Here is a 19,130-nt window from a genome sequence, read left to right as displayed (position 1 = left end):
GAAGTTGTTGGTCTATTTCTTGGAGCTATATGAAAACAACGCCTGGAATCCTGAAAAAACAGATCATTGTTCCTGTTTTACTAGACTGAGGGTGATCCTTTAGACAAACACTACATTACGGTCCGGTGCTAGATTTAATATTCAGTTAACTTATCATGTGATGTTTTCAAGACCGAGAGACAATATCATTGAGTGGTGATGTAAACGTAATCGATTAAATGATTCACGCCAACCAAACAAAAATTGTTCTACAGAAGTCTTTTTATGACTATAAGAGACTAGGACTTCTGCTATGGGCGTTACTTTGCAGTGATATAAATAAAAATTAGTTAGAAATCAATTTACGTTTTTTACGCCATATTTTATATAAATATCTGAATTCTCTCATAAATAATTTTTCAATTACTCCTAAAAGGTTCAATTCATTCGAATCAGCGGTTCAAAGAATCAAAAAATAATATTAAATTCCTAGAAGTCGTGAACGCTATGCAACGAGGGCCTTAATTTCTAAACAGCTGGTAGAAATTTATAAGTTGATCAGCTTAAAGCCTTATAAGCAGCCCTCTTGAGGGGATTCGGTATATAAAATATATTTAATATTTTACTGAATGAGCCAAATTATTGATAGAATCGAAATTCTTACTTCCCAGAATTCAAAATATAACTCATAGCATTGCAATGTGATCTAAATAAATCCGAAAATATTGTTATCTAATATTTATAAGAAAGCACTATAGTGCAATGAAGTGCAATTTATTGAAAAAACAAACAATTCCAAATAAGTACATGCATACACATGCATACACATTCAATTTGCATGGAATTTTCGCAGTTACTCGAAGTACTTGCTGTTTACTACTTGAAAATTCGCAAAAGCGAAGAGCATGAAGCAAAGCAAAGGAGTGTACTCAAGCGATACTAAACTACATAAATCGAACGAAAATGTCTTTGTGAAAGTGATGGCGACATAAATCGACTACTGGCGAACTATCTAGCTGGGCGGCTGGCTAAAAGCCGGTCAAGCAGCGCAAGTAAATAGCAAAAACTATTCAAAAATACTAGCAAGCGCGACTATGCGCTGCCTAAATGCTTGTCTGCTTACTTCCTGCACACACACGCATATATATATATGTACTCGTATATATAGCGCCTGCTTGCCAACATTTGTTTTCGGCTATGTCACAATTGATTTAGTAGACTTTCGAACTTGTATCGATGCGCAGCTTTGCATCACGTCGAGAATGGCAGCATATCTGAGCATGTTAATGTACTCCAAGTGCGCCGTGTGACTGCATGTATGTGTATGTGTGTATGTGTGTGTGTGTTTATTGGCCATTGCCCGGCATATAATATGCATGCGAGTGTGTGTAGATGGCAGCAGGCATTTTAAGTGGCTGTTCGTTTAGGTCAACAATGAGCTTTTCAGAATCGCATACATGACCAAATGTAAACATGGAGGTTGGTATGTATATGCCTGTGTGTGCATATATGTATGTACGTATGCAAGTGGAGGCAACTGTCAGCTGGATTTATACGAAAGTACATTATAAATAGGTAACTGTGTGCATATTTATTTTAAAAGTGCCTAGTTGGAAGCGTTCTCCGATGATAAGGTGGTACAAAATTCATTTAATTGAAGCAAGCTGAATAACGGTGTATATATGCATTGTACTTTTATATACTATTTTTTCACTTTTTCGGCAATTATAAATAAAAGCCGTCAAAATAGAACGCTGCTTTTGCCCAAAATTTCCATTTGGCCACAATTCATGCACACACACATATATATATATTTAGTACACATGTACATATGTATTTAGGTTTTTTGCTTGCACAAGTGCTCACATGTGTTTCTACATATATATGTACGTACATACGGAACTGCCGTTTTAGCCCATCCGTTTGCCTGTGAGTGTTTGCGCGACTGATCGTTCGACTTTTCGTTTCGTACACTTGTTTGCCCGCTATTATTGACTCAATGGGCAAATTGAAATATGGTTGATGTCAGTAAAATGACATTCGCTATGGTTGTTGTTGTTCTTATTTTCTGTTTGTTGTTGTTGTGTTTATATGTATTGTTTTTTGGTTGTGCTGCTCACTTGCTCTTATTGTTTTTGTTCTTGCTTATGTCCAACAATTGTTATTGTTGTTGTTGCATTTGTTGTTGTCGCTACAGTACATTGCCATTGTCGATTAGTTGCATTTTTGGCTCGCCGCACACTCACTTAAACTATTTTAGTTGCTATTTTTGAGTTTATAAGTGCTTAAGTGAAATAGAGCTGCCAGCTTTGGCATCTTATTGGAATTTTAGTACGTGTAAATATTTTTTCTGTGCAAGTAATTTGGCATACTTTCTGGTGAAGAAATTTTATGGAGTTTTTTCAAGAAAAAAGAGCAATAATAATAAAAGCAAGAAATTAACAAAAAAGTTATATTTGTGTGTTCTGACCTTTTGGAAATTTGTTTTAGAAAAAATAATCATTTCCTTAATATTTTAGCCAGAATACCTGCTTTTTTCGTCGTATGTTAGGTAAAAGTTATTTCTTTTTATTAAATTTTTATTTGGTTAGAAGTGAATTTAATTTGTTTTAGTCTTCTTATAATACTATTTTTTATTTTTATTAATTTTATTTTATTCCTTTTATTATTTATTTTATTCCTTTTAATTCAATTTAATTTAGCTAAATGTTTTTAGTGCAGATGCTTTTATTTGATTTAGTTTATTTTTTTTAATTTTAATTTATTTTGTTTAATTTTATCTTATTTTAATTTATTTTATTTTACTTATTTAATCTTAACTTTTTTTATTTTCTTATATTTTATTTTATTTTAAATTGTTTTATTTAATTTAAAATAATTTTCTTTTATTTTATGTTATTTTATTATTATTAAAAAAAATTAAATTAAATTATATGAGAATAAAATAAAACAACATAAAATAAAAGAAAATTATTTTAAATTAAATAAAACAATTTAAAATAAAATAAAATATAAAAAAATAAATTAAATTAAAAAAATTAAATTAAATATATATAAATTAAATTAAATAAAAAAAAATTATATATATATTTTATTTCAATTTTTTTATTTAATAAATTTTTTTTAAATTTAATTTAATTTAATTAGTTTTATTTTTACCACTTTGTTGTGTTGTGCAATTGGTTAATGCTATGAATATTATTTATTTTTTATAGCAATAAATAGTCCACACAATTTTATAAGGCTATTTTTAGATCAAAAACAAGAAACTTTTCTGAAAATCGAAAATTTCGTTCGCTGCCGCATTACATCTACAACTAGGGCAAGTCGAGAGATATTGACAGCAATGTATGTATAAATTTTAAGTTTTGCCTTCAACTGCAACCAACAATGAACTATTTAGCACTTGCTTGAATAATATCAAAATGTCGGAATTTCCATGCATTAAGTGCCATTGCAATATTTACTTATTTACATATGCACACACACACACATGCATTTGCTGCCTTGGCGACGGTGTGGGGCGTATACGTCACGCGTTTCTGAGTGCAAATATCTGTGTTATTGCCTTTTTATGCCAAAAAAGTGCATCTTAAAATGAGGTTTATGTCAATTTCTTTCATTTCACATGTCTACTTCACACACACAACCACACGCATACATCAGTACATATGTGGCTGCAAATATGCCGCGCGCTGTACTCGTAAACCGTATTTATGAATATTTTATGAGTATCTGTTTACTACTCACGCCAGCACGGGTACTCTGTTTGTTTTTGTACTTTTGTACTTGCTATTTACATATTTTCGGTTAATAGGGGGTGGTAAAGAATTTTTATGTGCTGCTGACGTGTCGCACAGTGCATATATTCCGTATTTAATTGTATCTGTCAATTTGTGTTGTACTTTTTGTTCAACCCTGCCGTTTGTGTGATCGTATACGTGTTCAAATACCTTCATATGTATGTACATGTGTGTGATTTTTTGTTCAAGCAGCGGCGATCTCATTGACAAGTGACAATACACAGTTGTTGTTCACTAATTACGCGAAAAACATTTATTTTACTGGTACGAAATTGAATACAATTTAATATTTGCCTTTTAAAATGTCAGAAAAATAGTAAAGTGAATACTAAGGTGGGTAAAAATTATTAGGAGTTTGGTGATTTGGCGAATTGTAATGCCTATATAGTTGTGATAATACATTAATTTTATTTTATTCAAATTAAACTCATCATCAACAAACTTTAAATAGGATAAACTGAGATTTATTTAAAATTTATAAGACATTTTATGAAATTGAATTTTCCAGTTATTTCAATAATTTATTATAGTAAATTTATATAGTTGAAAATTCAAGTTCAAGCTCAAAAACATAGTTCTAGTTCTAAAGAAGTTTCTTGAGGTAGTGCAAACAAAAGACTTAAGACACAAACTAAAAATTGTCGGTATTTTTTTCTAGTTGATAAGTTTGTGAATAATAAGCACTGACGCTGCATTTATCATTATCATTTTTATACTCTCGCAACCTGTTGCTACAGAGTATAATAGTTTTGTTTTAATATCATTTATAATTTTTATAATGTTTTGTTATATTTTAACCAATTAAAATGTTTAACTTAGCTTATTTTGATAAAATATAATTTAATTGTATTGATTTATTTCATTTTATTTTTATATAAATTTTTTTATTTTGTTTAAACGAGTGTATTATATATGTATATACGGATGTTTAATTTAATTTAATTTAATTTTTTTTGTAATTTAAGTTCATTTTATTTTATATATTTTTTTTTAAATTCATTTTATTTTTATAATTTTTTATTTTATTTTATTTTGTTTTAGTTCAATTCAATTTATTTAATTTTATGTAAATTAAGGTAATTTTATTTATTTTTTATTTTATTTAATTAATTTAGTTTAATATAATTTTATATAATTTTATTTTAATTAAATTTATTATTAATTTTTTCTTCAAGCAATTTATTTTAGTGATTATAATTTAGATTGTTTGCAACTTTTCTTTTATTTTAGTAGAGTTTATACATAACAATTGGTTCACTAAAGGTTCACCCTAGTATGTTCGTTATGAGCTGGTATATATAAATAGTCAGCATGCTAAGTTCAAAGATTTCTCAATTTTCCGGTGCAAATTAAAACTGACATTGGTGCAATTTTCAACTTGAGTGAACAATGATTTTTTGGTTTTATCATTTGATGTAGAAAAGTGTAATGTTTGTATACGTACAAGAATTCGTTATACAATTTTTCCGAAATGAAAATTAGACAACAAAATGCCTTCTTGCCCGATAAAGTTTGTTTCAGAGAGAGAAATATTATTTTGAACCTTAGGGTAAGAAAAATTAAAAACAATAAAAAGATTAAAAATAAATTAAATAAAAAGATATTAAAAAAAAAAAACATTTTAAATAAAAAAAATTAATAAAGTTGAAATAACGTTAAAACCTAAAGTGTTAAAAAATTAAAAATTAAATAAAAAGGCTATAATGTAAAAACTAAAAAGTTAAAAAAAACAAAAACAATTAAAAATATAAGAAAATAAAGTCAAAAATAAAGTTTAGAAATAAGAAAAAAACATATTTTTTTTTTAATTTTAATTGTCGGTAACCAATTTTTGAGTAAATTATAATATATATATGTAAATATATAATTATTTAATTATTAATTCTGCAGTTAATAATTAACACGTATTATCTGAATTATCATTGTAACAAAAATTTATAGTTTTTTGAAACCATTGAAGTAAATATTTTTTATACTCACAAAGCTAAATACATGTGTATAAGATTAAAATTATTATTATTAGTTTGAATTAACGATTAATTAATTTTGGCTTTTAGCTTAAGTAGATAATAATTAATAAATTAAGTTTAATAGGTATCTATTTTAGTTAAAATAATTAAATAACATGTAATTAATTATTAATTAATTATCGTAATTAAATTCTCAAATTACGAAAGCGAACTCTTTGCACAAATTTAAACTACTAATCTTGCGTCGTAATCATTTACGTACAAGTATGAGTAATGCAGGTACTAGTATGTCACGAGCGCTCCATGACAGCACGAAAGCATCTTCTGACGCATATAAATATGCAAATTGCAAATATATATGCAGATATGTACACATGTATGCACAAAGCAAACACTTAACTGCATGTATTTATGCTCATAATGTGTGCTAATGTTTGTATGTATGAAAATGCAACGCAACGTTGCAACATACGCCGCTGCGCAAATGAACTTCAAGGTAAGGGAAAACTTAATAAACAACAACTTAAAAAAAAAAAAACAAAAAACACACAAAAAGAAGAAACAATGGCAACAAGCTTTGCATCACGAGATGTTGGCAGATGAAGTCATTTGGCTGCACATACACACACATGCATTTACATATTGAGTTGCTGTATTTGCAGGCAGGGGAAGAGTACACCAGTTTGTGGCACTATCATTTTACTTGGCTCATTTTCCAAAGTTTGCGCGACGCGTAACGCGAAACGACGTTTTGATTTCTTCAACAAGTTGCCAGACTTTATAAAATAAACACACATTTTTCGCACTCAACTATATAAATAAAATTTGCGCTTTGTTGACAATTTCATTTGAAACCGCAATTCAGTTTACGTTTCAGCCAAATAACGTTGAAATTCACACAGACGCAAACACACACACTTTTATATTATATTATATATATGTATGTATACCATATATGTAGACATATTTATATATATCTAAACGACTTAAGTATGCTTGTAAGTCAGCCAAAGTCAAACCGCGCGGTTAATTGGTGGTGGTGTGTGTGTGTGTTTGCATATGCGCATGTGTATGCACATGTATTTTCGCTACGTATTTTATCACAGCACTTTCGTTGCTACATATATATGTATATATTGACAGCAGCGCGTGTGTAGCGCAAATCACTTAGTGTCACTAGAATAATGACAAATATTTAATGTGCTCGTTACGTGCGTGCAACTACGACAAATATGCAAAATTATACAAGTATGCGTGCGCGTATATACACATACCTATGCTTGCATGTATATGTGCTGTATGCAAACGCAACGTTGGATTGCCACAAGGCAACAAAGCAAGACGTTGTTCAAATACACCGACTCTTACCACGTAACACACACACAGAGCACACGCTTTCTTATGCAAACACATATGTATTCGAGCACATTTGAGTAATTTTGTATGTTTTTATAATTGTTTGGACAATTCAACGCACACACACACACGCGCGTTTGTAAGCATTTTGCCGTTTCAACGCGCGCTAAACGGTTTTTTTTCGCTTTTTTTGTCTTTCTAATGCCGCAACTTCTTAAAAAATTCAAAGAATAGTTTAAAAAAAATTTCAAAAACAAAATTTAACTACAAGCTATTATTTCTAAATTCAAAGCGTCAACTAGCGTTGCTGGGCGCGTATCTAGCGCGACGATTATCAGTGGCGCACTAAAATGCCACAAACTATGCCGCCGCCTCGCATTGCGCGCTCAAAGCGCCGAGCGCTTTCCTCTTATTGAGCAGTGAGCAACAGGTAAATGCCATTTACTACAGCACACTATAATAATAACAACAACAACAACTAAGAGATACGCGCAAAATGTCATATTGTATCTAATGGATATGACAAATTTTTTTAGCACCGCCATAAATACAGCATCGGTTCGTATATATTTATGTTTATACACATGTACAAATATATTTCCATATATACATATATATATAGACATACACAAGCTCACTTCTAAACGCCTGTACTCTACGTACTAAGTACTCGCCCGGTGTAGTCTCACAAACACAATACAATTCAATGACATACAATAAATTATATACTGCACAATATTCATATAATATGTACATATGTATGTACAATAGCTGTATGTATATATAGCTTAGCGCCTGCTGTTGCCGGTGCGCGATGTTTTGTTGTCGTTGACGTTGCTGATACTAGAGTGTCGGTAGCGGTGAAATGCCGGTGTTGTCGTAGCGTTTTGTGCTCGCTTCGTTTTAAACGCTGACGAATGACAAACTGACGTGACGTTTTGCAGGCCTAGCCCATTTTAGCCAAATCCACATAGCTATATACAAATACACAGACATAAATACACACATACACGCAAACAAAAACAGACACAGTCAAACAAGTAAGCCTCTATATACAACACGTACATATGTATGTATGTGTATAAACATCCGCTCATCCATCCGTCCATCCATCCATACATTTATCCATCCATACGTACATCGTTCGAATACGAATTACTCGCGTATTGTTTTGCCAAACGTATCGCTCGCTTGCTGCCAAATTGTTAATTTTTTCACATTTCCACACCGTTTTCATACATGCGTGAACGAGCGAATGCATGTGTGGCTCTATAATGTCTCTTTTTTATTGTTCTTCGCTGCTCGTTGCTTTTAAGAAGCTTGCATCGGTTAAGAATTTAATAAATTTATGATTTGACAAACCGACAACAATAAAAAACAAATTGAAAATTGAAGTGCGTCTATGTATGAAATAAAGAATTCCAGAAAACTGAATTTGAAATTACAGAAGACAATGTAATGTATTTTTGACTGCGTGACTTCTTTACATTTCAATGACCCATATCAGAGAACTAAACTACTAAAAAATGGTTCAGTTCTCGATTTTGTGGAAGGATATTGATTTGCGGGCTTACAAAATCCAATTCTGGCAAAAATTGCTGCCGATGCAGAGCCAAGATTAATGACAATTTGGGGCCTAAATTGAAGGATGTTGATGTGGACGACTTTTGGTTTCAATAATATGGCGCTATGTCTAAAAACACACTCTTAAGCAAGAAAATGGCTCTGAAAAGTCAATAGTTTGAATTCTTTTTAGCTAATACGAGGGTTGCCTTTTGTGTTTCGGAATTAGAGAACAAAAACAAATATTAATCATCAAAAATTGATTTATTGTTTTGCAAAATATTCTCCTTAAGATCTATACACCTTCACATTCATTTGAACAAGTTGTTGAAGCGCTTTTGTCACTCTGATTGAGATATCTCCCAAACTTGTGTTGTGATTGCCTCAACCGCCTCTTCAGGAGTATGTACATCTAACATTAAAAATGTCAAATTTTACGATAAAGTTTTGAGTTGCCAGAATGCAACACTAGGTTTGCCAAATCCTGAAAGATAAAATCCAACCTCCGTAAGAAACTGTCATTAGAGATCACCGTTCCAACGAGAATATTTTCTGGCGCTACAGCAATTCAATTAATAGTTCTAATTTCGAAGAACTTCTATAAAAATGGATAGATTTACTGTATGCAGAAAAAGTTCGATTCGGCAATACTTAACATAATCAAACGCAGAATCAATAAGTTTCGCAATTCGGAAAGTTCTGATCGTTTTAAAGTGTGTATAATCTCAAATATAGGTGGTTTGTCATGAAATACTACATATAACTGTAATCGTACAAAACTATTATAGTTTTTCAAAATATTACAGGTAGGCTCGGTATAAGTTTTCGTATGAAGAGCGTATCCAGGATATAACCCTGAATTATGACACTTAAACTACTATAATAGGTGGGAGACCAACTGAGTTTCTTTCAAGCATTTATGTACATACTTGTATATAATATTTATTTAACATTTGCTTATCACTACCGGAAGCATAAACTAATTTTCAGTAATCTACAAGGTGCAATTCAAAAGTTCCAGGACTTTTTAAACAACGCGGCTTCTAGTGGCGCCATCTGTCTGAAATTGTTATCCCTCAATTGTGTATTCTTCAGTGTTGTCGTATAAAATTTACATTACATTTGTAGTGTCGGTCGGAAAATGAGCATCGAACAAAGAGCCAACATTAAGTTTTGTTTTAAACTTGGTAAAACTTTTACCAAAACTCATCAAATGATGAAACAAGTTTATGGCGATGATTGTCTATCCCGTAGCTGTATTCACGAGTGGTTTAAACGTTTTCAAGAGGGACCGGAGGACTTGGAAGACGACGAACGTTCGGGCCGGCTAAAAGATGTTGTGAACGAAAAAACCACGGAAATTGTGCGTGAATTCATTAAAAAAGAGCCGAAATCATCGCTTAAATATATGGAAGCGGAATTATCAATATCCGCAGCGTCGATTTATCGTATTTTGACAGAAAATTTGGGCCTCAGAAAGATTTGTGCTCGATTTGTCCCGCATACTTTGAAACAACACGAAAAAGACCTCAGGATCAGACAGATTTTTTGACCAAAAATCGCATTCAAATCATCAACCATTCGCCCTATTCGCCTGATATGGCACCCTGCGATTTTTATTTGTTCGGAAAACTACATTTGGCCATGAAAGGAAACCGCTATGCTGACGTTGATGCCATCCAAAAGGCGACGACCGCCATCCTCAACGCTATACCGACAAATTACCTAAAAAAGTCATTCGATAACCTTCTCGAACGTGCAAAACGTTGTATTCAGGCGGAAGGCGACTATTTTGAAGGCGACCAATAAATTTTTCAAAAAAAAAAAAACAAATAATATTCGTTTTTTAATAAAAGTCCTGAAACTTTTGAATTGCACCTTGTAAATTAATTTAAATTTTCTGGATTCAAACTGGTCCGAAATGAGTGTATAGTGATTTTATATGCATATGAGTATACATAAAAATACACAATATATTTCCTGTAATTTTTTTTTTACAAAATTAATAAAACCTTTAAATATCAAGTAATAAACTTTTTTTATTATCATGCAAATTTAATTAATTATTAATTTCAGTAAATTAATTAATTGTGTAAATTTCATAAAAATCAAAACTATTTTAAAAATTAAAAAACAAAAATCCCCACCTAGCAACAGTAAGCAATTCACCCATTCGAACTATTTAGGCAAAAAAAAACTAACGATTTCCGTTCAAGCCTTGAACTTAATTATTGTGAACTGACTTCAAGTATAAAGCGGTGGTATGTGTCATAAAATTTTCGTGAATTCCAAAAACCTTAAAATATGTAGAACAATTTTCCATAATGCCTCGAAAAAGTGCCTTCATTTGGGTTGTAAATGCTTACTCGACAAACTCTATATTTTTATAGCTTTTGTTATTGCTTAAAACATTTTTACATACAAACATACAGTTGTGTGTTGTTAAAATAATATTGTTGTTGTATACAGTGTGTCGTATTTCAGTAATTTTAATTTTTAGTTTTGTTTAAGTGTCATTTTTTACTCAAGGTGCTTGTAAGATTATATACATGCTCACGAATGTATATGCACATATGTGTATGGGGGTGTGTGTTCGTGAATGTATTAATAGAAGACAGATGTGCGCGTGCTTTCTTTGGCAATTGGTTAACTAAAGGAAAATTGTACATGTGTTCAAATATGAGTTACAAATGAACATATGTATTTGCTAAGATTTTAAGTAATAACTAAAAATTGTTTTGAAGAATTTAAGTTTTAGCAAGAATTTATTTGGCAGCTATTGAACTATACTTAATTTTTAGACTTTGTCGGAAGTAATATTTTCAAAAATTTAAAGCAAAATATGCTTTTGGAGTTAAACAGTAGTTTATCATATTATTACATTTAAAAATTTACCCATAGGTACAAATGTTTGTTGTTTTTTAAGGGAAGATCAACCCTTCTGGAAACAAATTGATACAGAATCAAACTAATTAGTTTGACAATCACAATTTGGGTCTATGATTTTAAAATCTATATGTGTGCATGTAACAAAATAAAACTCAGAAATGAGCTTTTTTTAAATACCCAGCGAGCATAAATACATTTTTGATAAGAAATAATTCAAAATTCAAATAACTAAAAAAAACACATATCTGCTTTCTGGTCAAGCATTTTAACGTGAGATATCGGCAAAGACTTCAAGCTAAATTAAATTGCGATAGGTAGTGGCTTAAAGTGCTAGAACTGCTCTCATATGAATATGGCATTTTTTAATTTATACCAGTTTTTCGGAGGAAACCAGTTTTGGAAAATGATATTAGGTTTAGAATGTATACCAGTTTTTTTTAAACGTATACCAGTTTTTATGAAAACATAAGAATTTATTCGAGATCTTTAACCGAAACGCCGCTAATTTGATTTTATACCTGTTTTCTTCAATTTAACGACAATTTTTTGAATGTTTACCAGCTCATTGTTCGATTTGCCACTTTACGAGTTTATCGATTTTTAAACAATATTAGTTTAATTGTCACGTAATATTATTTATACCACTTTTTGTTTGAATCGCCACTCTGGAGGTATGAAGAATCGAAAACATGTTCTATTTGATTATAACCGTTAGTTTAATTTATACCAGTAGCTTTGCTATTCGCTATTTTAAAAGTGTTAGCATATTTAATATATTCTGCTTAGTTACGTCTGCCTATTTTATTTATACCAGTTTTTTTCTGATTCGCACATCTCCAAGCTTTTCTAGAATCGAACACAGACAGATATGCATATTTCTTATCTCACGTAAGATTTCCAAAATATATAGTGTATTTCAAAAGCAGAGAGCACATTGTTTAAACGATAATTTTCTTCTTGGGATATTTAAAACATATACATATGTGCATATACCACGTGATCAAGTTTTTATGCGTGCCAACAGTAACGAACTGTAATAAATGTAAACACTTGTTTAAATAAGAGTAGAATTTCATAATATCTATATACATAGATGTAGAAGTATGTACGTATAGACGCAGTTATATAAAGTATACACAAAATTTAAGACGATCACGATTTATATACTTCCTAAATTTCTTTTTTCTGCAAGAATTTTACAATTTCTTTTGTATTCTTATTCAATAAAAACTATCACTTTTTATAGTAGAGTTAGCAAAGGAGGCAGTATTACAATGTCAAGCTTGAAAGTGCAGATATATGTAAACTGCTGATAGCTTTATGCTCTTTATAGCTCTTTTTCATGTGTATATCGTGGTAGGATATACCTATCACTCTGACTAAATTTTTTTGCTTCAAATTGCGACTAAATATGCGAGTGGAAATTTAATTATTATTGATTATGAATCACATATTTCAAAATTTATATACGCCTACAAATCTTTCTTCAATTGAAATGCAAAACACGGCTTCACGTAATCGTCAAAACAAATGATTACCAAAAATGATATGACGATGCATATAAGTTGTCAAAACAGGAGATGAACAATGCAAATGCAACAAAATGCTGCGGAGTAAAGTGAAATGCCACTCCCAAAAGAAGGTATGTCAAACCGAAAATCAATTAAAAAATACAGCACCGATTAATAGAGAGCCGATAAAAGCTCACAAATATTCAGAGCATATCGGCGGCAAGTCACAATAGCGTTAATTTTGACTTACGCTGTTTTGGGAGATATGTAGAAGCCAGAAATGGTATGGGTAAGTGATGTGTGTGCCCTGTAGGAAATATAGCAGCTGTGAAATTGATTTGACAGTTGAAAACTATTATTGTGATATATCGTTCTTCCCCAGATGATATAAAAATTGATATAAAGAAATAAGGAGAATAATTGGCTGAACAAATGATTTTCGATACATAACTTTTTACAGAGTGGCGAAACGAACTACAACTTTTTTTAAGAAATTGAATTTTTTTCAATGCTTAGAGGAAACATCTAGCCATCTATTGAATTAATCAGGATTTGGACTAATGTATGATTTTGATAATGTTAGCACTAATAAGGTTGTAAAAATTCGCCAAATGCATATCACTTCGACGAGTGCAAGCAAGCTTTATACGATACAAACGAAACTGCCATTAGCGCTAACAAATCACACAAATTACACCATGGCAGTCGCTATTTGTTGAGCATGCGCGAAGCGTTTAATATTACAGCCGAATTCTGTATACAGATATAAGTATATGAACGAGTATATATCTAAGTATTTATATATACAAGTATATGCACATGCATATGCCGAGATGCTGACTGAAACGACCTAGTCACAAGTGCTCCTCAATCAGAATTTTAATTATTATTTTCAATTATCGAAATGTGCGCGCCCGCTATGTGGGGCCAAGTGGCAAAGACGCCAGATTCAAGTATCGCAACTACGTCAGCAATCAGAATGAATATGCGCCGGTTCTGCGCGCTGACAAAGGCACACACAGCATGGAACTAAATATTACTAGCATAGCATTTCACCCTCCCCATCGCCGCAGTATAGTGTGCTCTGAAGCCACTGCCAAACTCAAATTACACATTTTGCAGGGCTCATTGATTTCGTTTATGACCGCCATTTGGAATGCGATTTTAATCGCATGTACCTCATAAACGAATACAAGGCATATGGTTTGTTTTAATTAGATTTTTAATGAAATACACACTTTAACATTCTGTTTTCAATGAAAATTTGTCCGCAATCAATTGGAAAAATGTGTATTATCGAGTGAGGTTTATATAATACTTATAATGTAGCTGTGCCACTTAAGAGCGCCTATGTGGTATATCATCATACACTCATACTACATAGCGCTGTGGCGTTCCTAGATACACACGCTTGCATTTATAGTGCAGTGAAAAATGGGCGTTTGACTTCCAGTTTTGCATCGTTTTGCTTAACTAGAAAGAGCCAATGCTTGATCTACTTGTAAATGAAAATTGATTAACGTGTATAATTAAGGGAGGTCAGTGTAATTAGAGATCTCTGCAATTAGCTAACTTATTAAAGTTATTTCAAACACTTACATAAAGGCGATAAATACTCTCATATTTGTTTCAACAATATTGATCAGCATTATTGAGAGCGCAAAAATTTTATTCGACCAATCTGTGCATTTCCCATTTTTGAGTAGTGATTTGAGAATAGCACTACTTCTCCATAGAGCCTTAGTTTATTCCAATGGAAATAACAAAAAAAAGTTTTCCTTACAGCTTTGAAGAGGGAAACGAACACTTGTGGGACGTGATATTTATCCTACGTAAACAAGGTATCAGTCACAAAAAAGTGTGAAAACTCGAACAAGCATGTGGCATATGATGTCAGCTCCAATAATATGGGTGATATCTTAGGTTAGGTAGCGAAATTTGAGATATATTAGGTACAGATAATATGGCAAAAGAAAGTAAGAACATGTAAAAACTTAAATTTTTTAAAAATAAAAATAAGTCGAATAAAGTTTGTAATACAGCAGTGTCATCTGCCACTTGTCGTCAAAACGTTGGAGCGCGCCGAATCGAACAAGCAACTGGTATAAACACATCAAACTGGCTTAATATAGAGAGCAGCGAACAAACATAGCGAGTAAAATAGCGATTTGAAGGCAGCTGTAAAATAATTTGAGAGTTTAGAAGTGGAAAAATATTAATTTATAGAATAATAAAACCAGAACCGCATTAACTTTAAAAATAACGGTTCTTTGGAATCATTCGCTCGGATTCATATGCTATTTATATCGGAAGTGTTTGTCGATGATGCCAAAATTGGTGGTCTTCCATTAAAGAAAGAAAGATTTTATGACAGCAGCTCGTTAAGAAACGTTCTTACGATTGATTTGAACGGCAGACTAAGTTTGTAGAGTTTTAAAAAAGGAATTTGTATTTTTCTCGATATTAATGAGAGAAATTTAACATTTGGAAATACAATATTTTGACTAATTAAATTTTTATCATTAAATATTTATTTAGGTTTTGTTTCGAATATCAGTGACTATAAAAATATTGAGCTGGAATCCTTGACTTTAAAAATGGAGCGATCAGCAACCAAGATTTGCCGACAAAACTCAAACTAGTTCGGGTTCATACGACGAAACTCTCAGCTGTGTCCAAAATCTACGACGGTAAAAGTTTATTTACATGGTGCTATATTAAGATAGGTCGTGACAGAGGCAGTTGATATTCTATATCTGTACAGAGGTCGTGCATGATGCAGTGATACCTAGAACATATAAATCGTTCTATAATAAGGTTGCTTTCGTATTAGAATATCAAGAAAGTACCTAGTTTGGGGTATAACCTTCGAAAAGGCACTAATTAGTTCGGAAGTAAAAGTTTTACAAAAGGGAACAGTCAAGACGATTATGTTTTGCCGATGTAGAATCGCTGTCTATCAATCAGCTTTAGCACAACAAAAAAAAAAAAAAAAACTTGGTAATCGGCCACCCGACACTCGTATGTACATCGAAGCCTAAGCGCGTACATCTAAGTCCGTTCGTGCCCGTGAGATCGCGTGTCATTGGCGTATTCCAACGCATTTCTGTCATAAACGTACTAATTTTCCGCCAGATGATTGATTTCAGCGCTTACATGTCTCTAACTTTGTGCTGAGCGAAATTCGAGCTGAGGCATTATAATTGCCGCCGATTGTTGCTACAATGCAATTGACACAACTCGGCTCCCCTATTGCAAGCGGCTAGTGTTACAAATTGTTTTTCCAACTTGTCTTCTATTTTTTTTTTTGTGGTTTGGATGCAAAATGCACTTTGATTAGGAAGCGAGAGAGCAAATGAGCTGCAACGAGGCGGCGGCAGCAACAACAACAATAAACAATAAAATTGGCATTTAGGCGCTATAAGAGTGTGTATATATGTTTCCGTATGTATGTGTGCATATAATATATACTGTATGTGTATGTTTAGATATGTCTATATTTGTATGTGTGTGTAACACAACTCGCCTTGCTGCAACTGGTGATGCTGTGCGAATTCCAACGTCGCTATGAATCAAAACAAAAACAGAAACAGCTGATCGAGTTGCAAACAGGTTTGCGATTGCCGACGCGCTTCTCTCGCTTCGACGTTGTGAAAAATAAAAAGATGAAATCAAATGAATTTATATGAAAATAACAAACATTTGAGGCGAGTTTTTTGCGTTGTTGCGATTTTTACATTTTTAAGCAGCTGTATGGTTGTTGTTTATGTGTATTTCGAGTAGCAACGCAATTATTTGACGCTGAAATTGATGATGTTTTTGACTTTAGCGGATAAGTGGCTATGATACATTTTTGATATAATTTTTTTTCTCATGTTTTGTTTCATTTCATGCCATTTCACTTCATTTATTTTCAAATAGCAGACAGTGAGCGCGCGGTATGCCGCGAGAGCGACGCTTCAAACGAGTTACATGCATTAGCAAATTAATGTTTCGTTCGTACTATTGAACTGCTACGACAGCGGCTTGTTGGAATATTAAGTGATTGACTGTTGACTCTAAGTCGAGGTCGCAAGGTGTGCAAATGAACGTTAAGTAGAAGATGAATTTATTTATTGTCTGTGTATTATTATTTTAGAGGTTGGCGCAATGTTAAGGAGTTAAGCGATTTTAAACCCCGTAAAAAGGCTCATCTTTAACAATTTATTCTTGGAGTAAAGAAAATGAATTGCATTTTTTCTTCTTTCATATTTGGTTAAATAAATATTGGAATAAAAAAAAGAATATATTTATTAAATATAATTAGTAGTTCAATAAGTTGAAATAATAATGCGATAGCCAATGAGCGCCACCGTCCCCTATTTTGAGAAATTTCGAGAGAAACCTGTTTAAATTGCTATATACAAAAGTTGACTGATCCAAAAATGTGTTACTACAGCAAATTGGACAATTTCTCCCAAGTGAATAATTTTTCGAGGACCGACCCAAAAGTGTACTTTAAGCCAAATACACATTGTTTTTTTGAATGTTAGATAATCATGGAACCTTAAAAGGGGTGCAAATGATACATACTAAAGTTAATTGAATTAATATTTTTTGAGGGCCGAGCTTTAGGTGTTCCATAACCCAAAAAACAATAATTTTTTTTTTAATTCTAGAAAAGCGTGAAACCATCACAGGTTTTAAATTTATTGAATTAATATTTAAGTAAAATAATTTTGTTATTATTTCGAACTTTTTTTTTTAAAATAATTTTCAAATTGCTTTTCGTCAAAAACATGTATAAATAAATTTGGAAAAAATTTGAATTGTGAATTAAAAAAAAAAACTGTTAATCCCAAAAATATTAATTAAAGATTAGCAATGAAAATTATTGAGCCTAAATGCGGTCTGCAAACACAATTTGTAAAAAAATGTAACAAATCAGGTTATTAAATTTTAATTTGAAAAATGTTTTTTTGTTTTTGTTTTAGATTATTTTGACTCTTTTACTTATCAATTTTTCATTCCGAATTTGCATTTAAATTTTTGTAAGCCAAATTTATTTTTTTTATTCCAATTTTCTTGTTTTTTGTTAAATCTAAATTTTAAATTATTTAGAATGTTTTTATAATAAAATTTTTTTAAAGTTTAAAATTGGTATTAGTGATTAAAAATTTAATTTTAATTTCACATATATAATATAATTTTTTTTCTACAATTTTGAAAGTAAAAATATGTTTATCCATTTTTAATTCCGAGTTTGCTATCAAAAAAAAAAATTAAAATTTTTTTAATTAAAATAATTTTTTTATCGATTTTTTATATAATTTTAAATTAATTTTTCTGAATTTAATATAATTAAATTAAAAAAAAAAAATTTTGTTTCTGAACATTAAACTAAAAAACAATTCAATACACAATTTTTTAATAACTCGCTACTCTGTTTCCTTCCCCCTTACACGTATTTGCAACACAAAAACAAATAAGTATATATAATACATATGGACATAGAAATTTAAATACATATTGATAAGTAGATGTGCATTTGGAATTTTTCTCCGAACTTTTAATTCGCTTTGCATTTGTTCGTGCTTTGCATGCATACATATTTATATGCACCTACATACATAAAAATCAACTAAATCTACATATGCATGTGGAAAAGTCGTAATTAGCATACCAAATCGCTTCTAGAACGCTAGCAAGCAAAGCTCAAAGGTACTTATATAAATATAGTAAACAGTTATTGTACATATATGTATGTATGTGTGTGTGTTTTGATGGGTACAATTACTGCTGTACGCAGAACAATAGATTTGTGGCCGCGAACACGTCGTGAATACCCAAGTCACATTGCCGTGCTCATTTCAATGTGCATTTAAAGTGTCACTTCAATTTCCATATTGTCTAGTTCGATACAACGCACTTGCGCGATACACAACGCGAAGCTCCTACTGTTTTGTGCTACTTTGAAAAAAATTTAAAAAAAATGCTGATATCACTTATATGCGCGTATGTATGTATGTATGCACGTAGCATGGGAAATTATCACCGGCGGGTTAATGTATTCACAGTGC

The 19,130-nt window shown here is 31.4% G+C and overlaps 1 protein-coding gene across 7 annotated transcripts in view; it reads right to left on the bottom strand.

Moving 5' to 3' along the window:
* Positions 1–19,130, bottom strand: part of LOC106623627 (CUGBP Elav-like family member 2) — a 152,621-nt gene that overhangs the window by 62,974 nt on the left and 70,517 nt on the right. Inside the window, exon 1 of one of the 7 annotated variants that reach the window (XM_070106210.1) lies at positions 7,121–7,136. The exons of 5 other annotated variants lie outside the window; for them this stretch is intronic. The gene's annotated coding sequence lies outside the window, so the exon portion shown is untranslated. Of the gene's footprint in view, positions 1–1,873; positions 2,380–7,120; positions 7,137–19,130 lie in introns of those variants that run through there. One more of the 7 variants, XM_070106209.1, reaches the window with a different exon arrangement.

The sequence above is a fragment of the Bactrocera oleae genome, chromosome 3 (assembly GCF_042242935.1).
Source record: "Bactrocera oleae isolate idBacOlea1 chromosome 3, idBacOlea1, whole genome shotgun sequence".
Classification (NCBI taxonomy): domain Eukaryota; kingdom Metazoa; phylum Arthropoda; class Insecta; order Diptera; family Tephritidae; genus Bactrocera; species Bactrocera oleae.
This window is presented reverse-complemented; position numbering and strand designations above follow the sequence as displayed.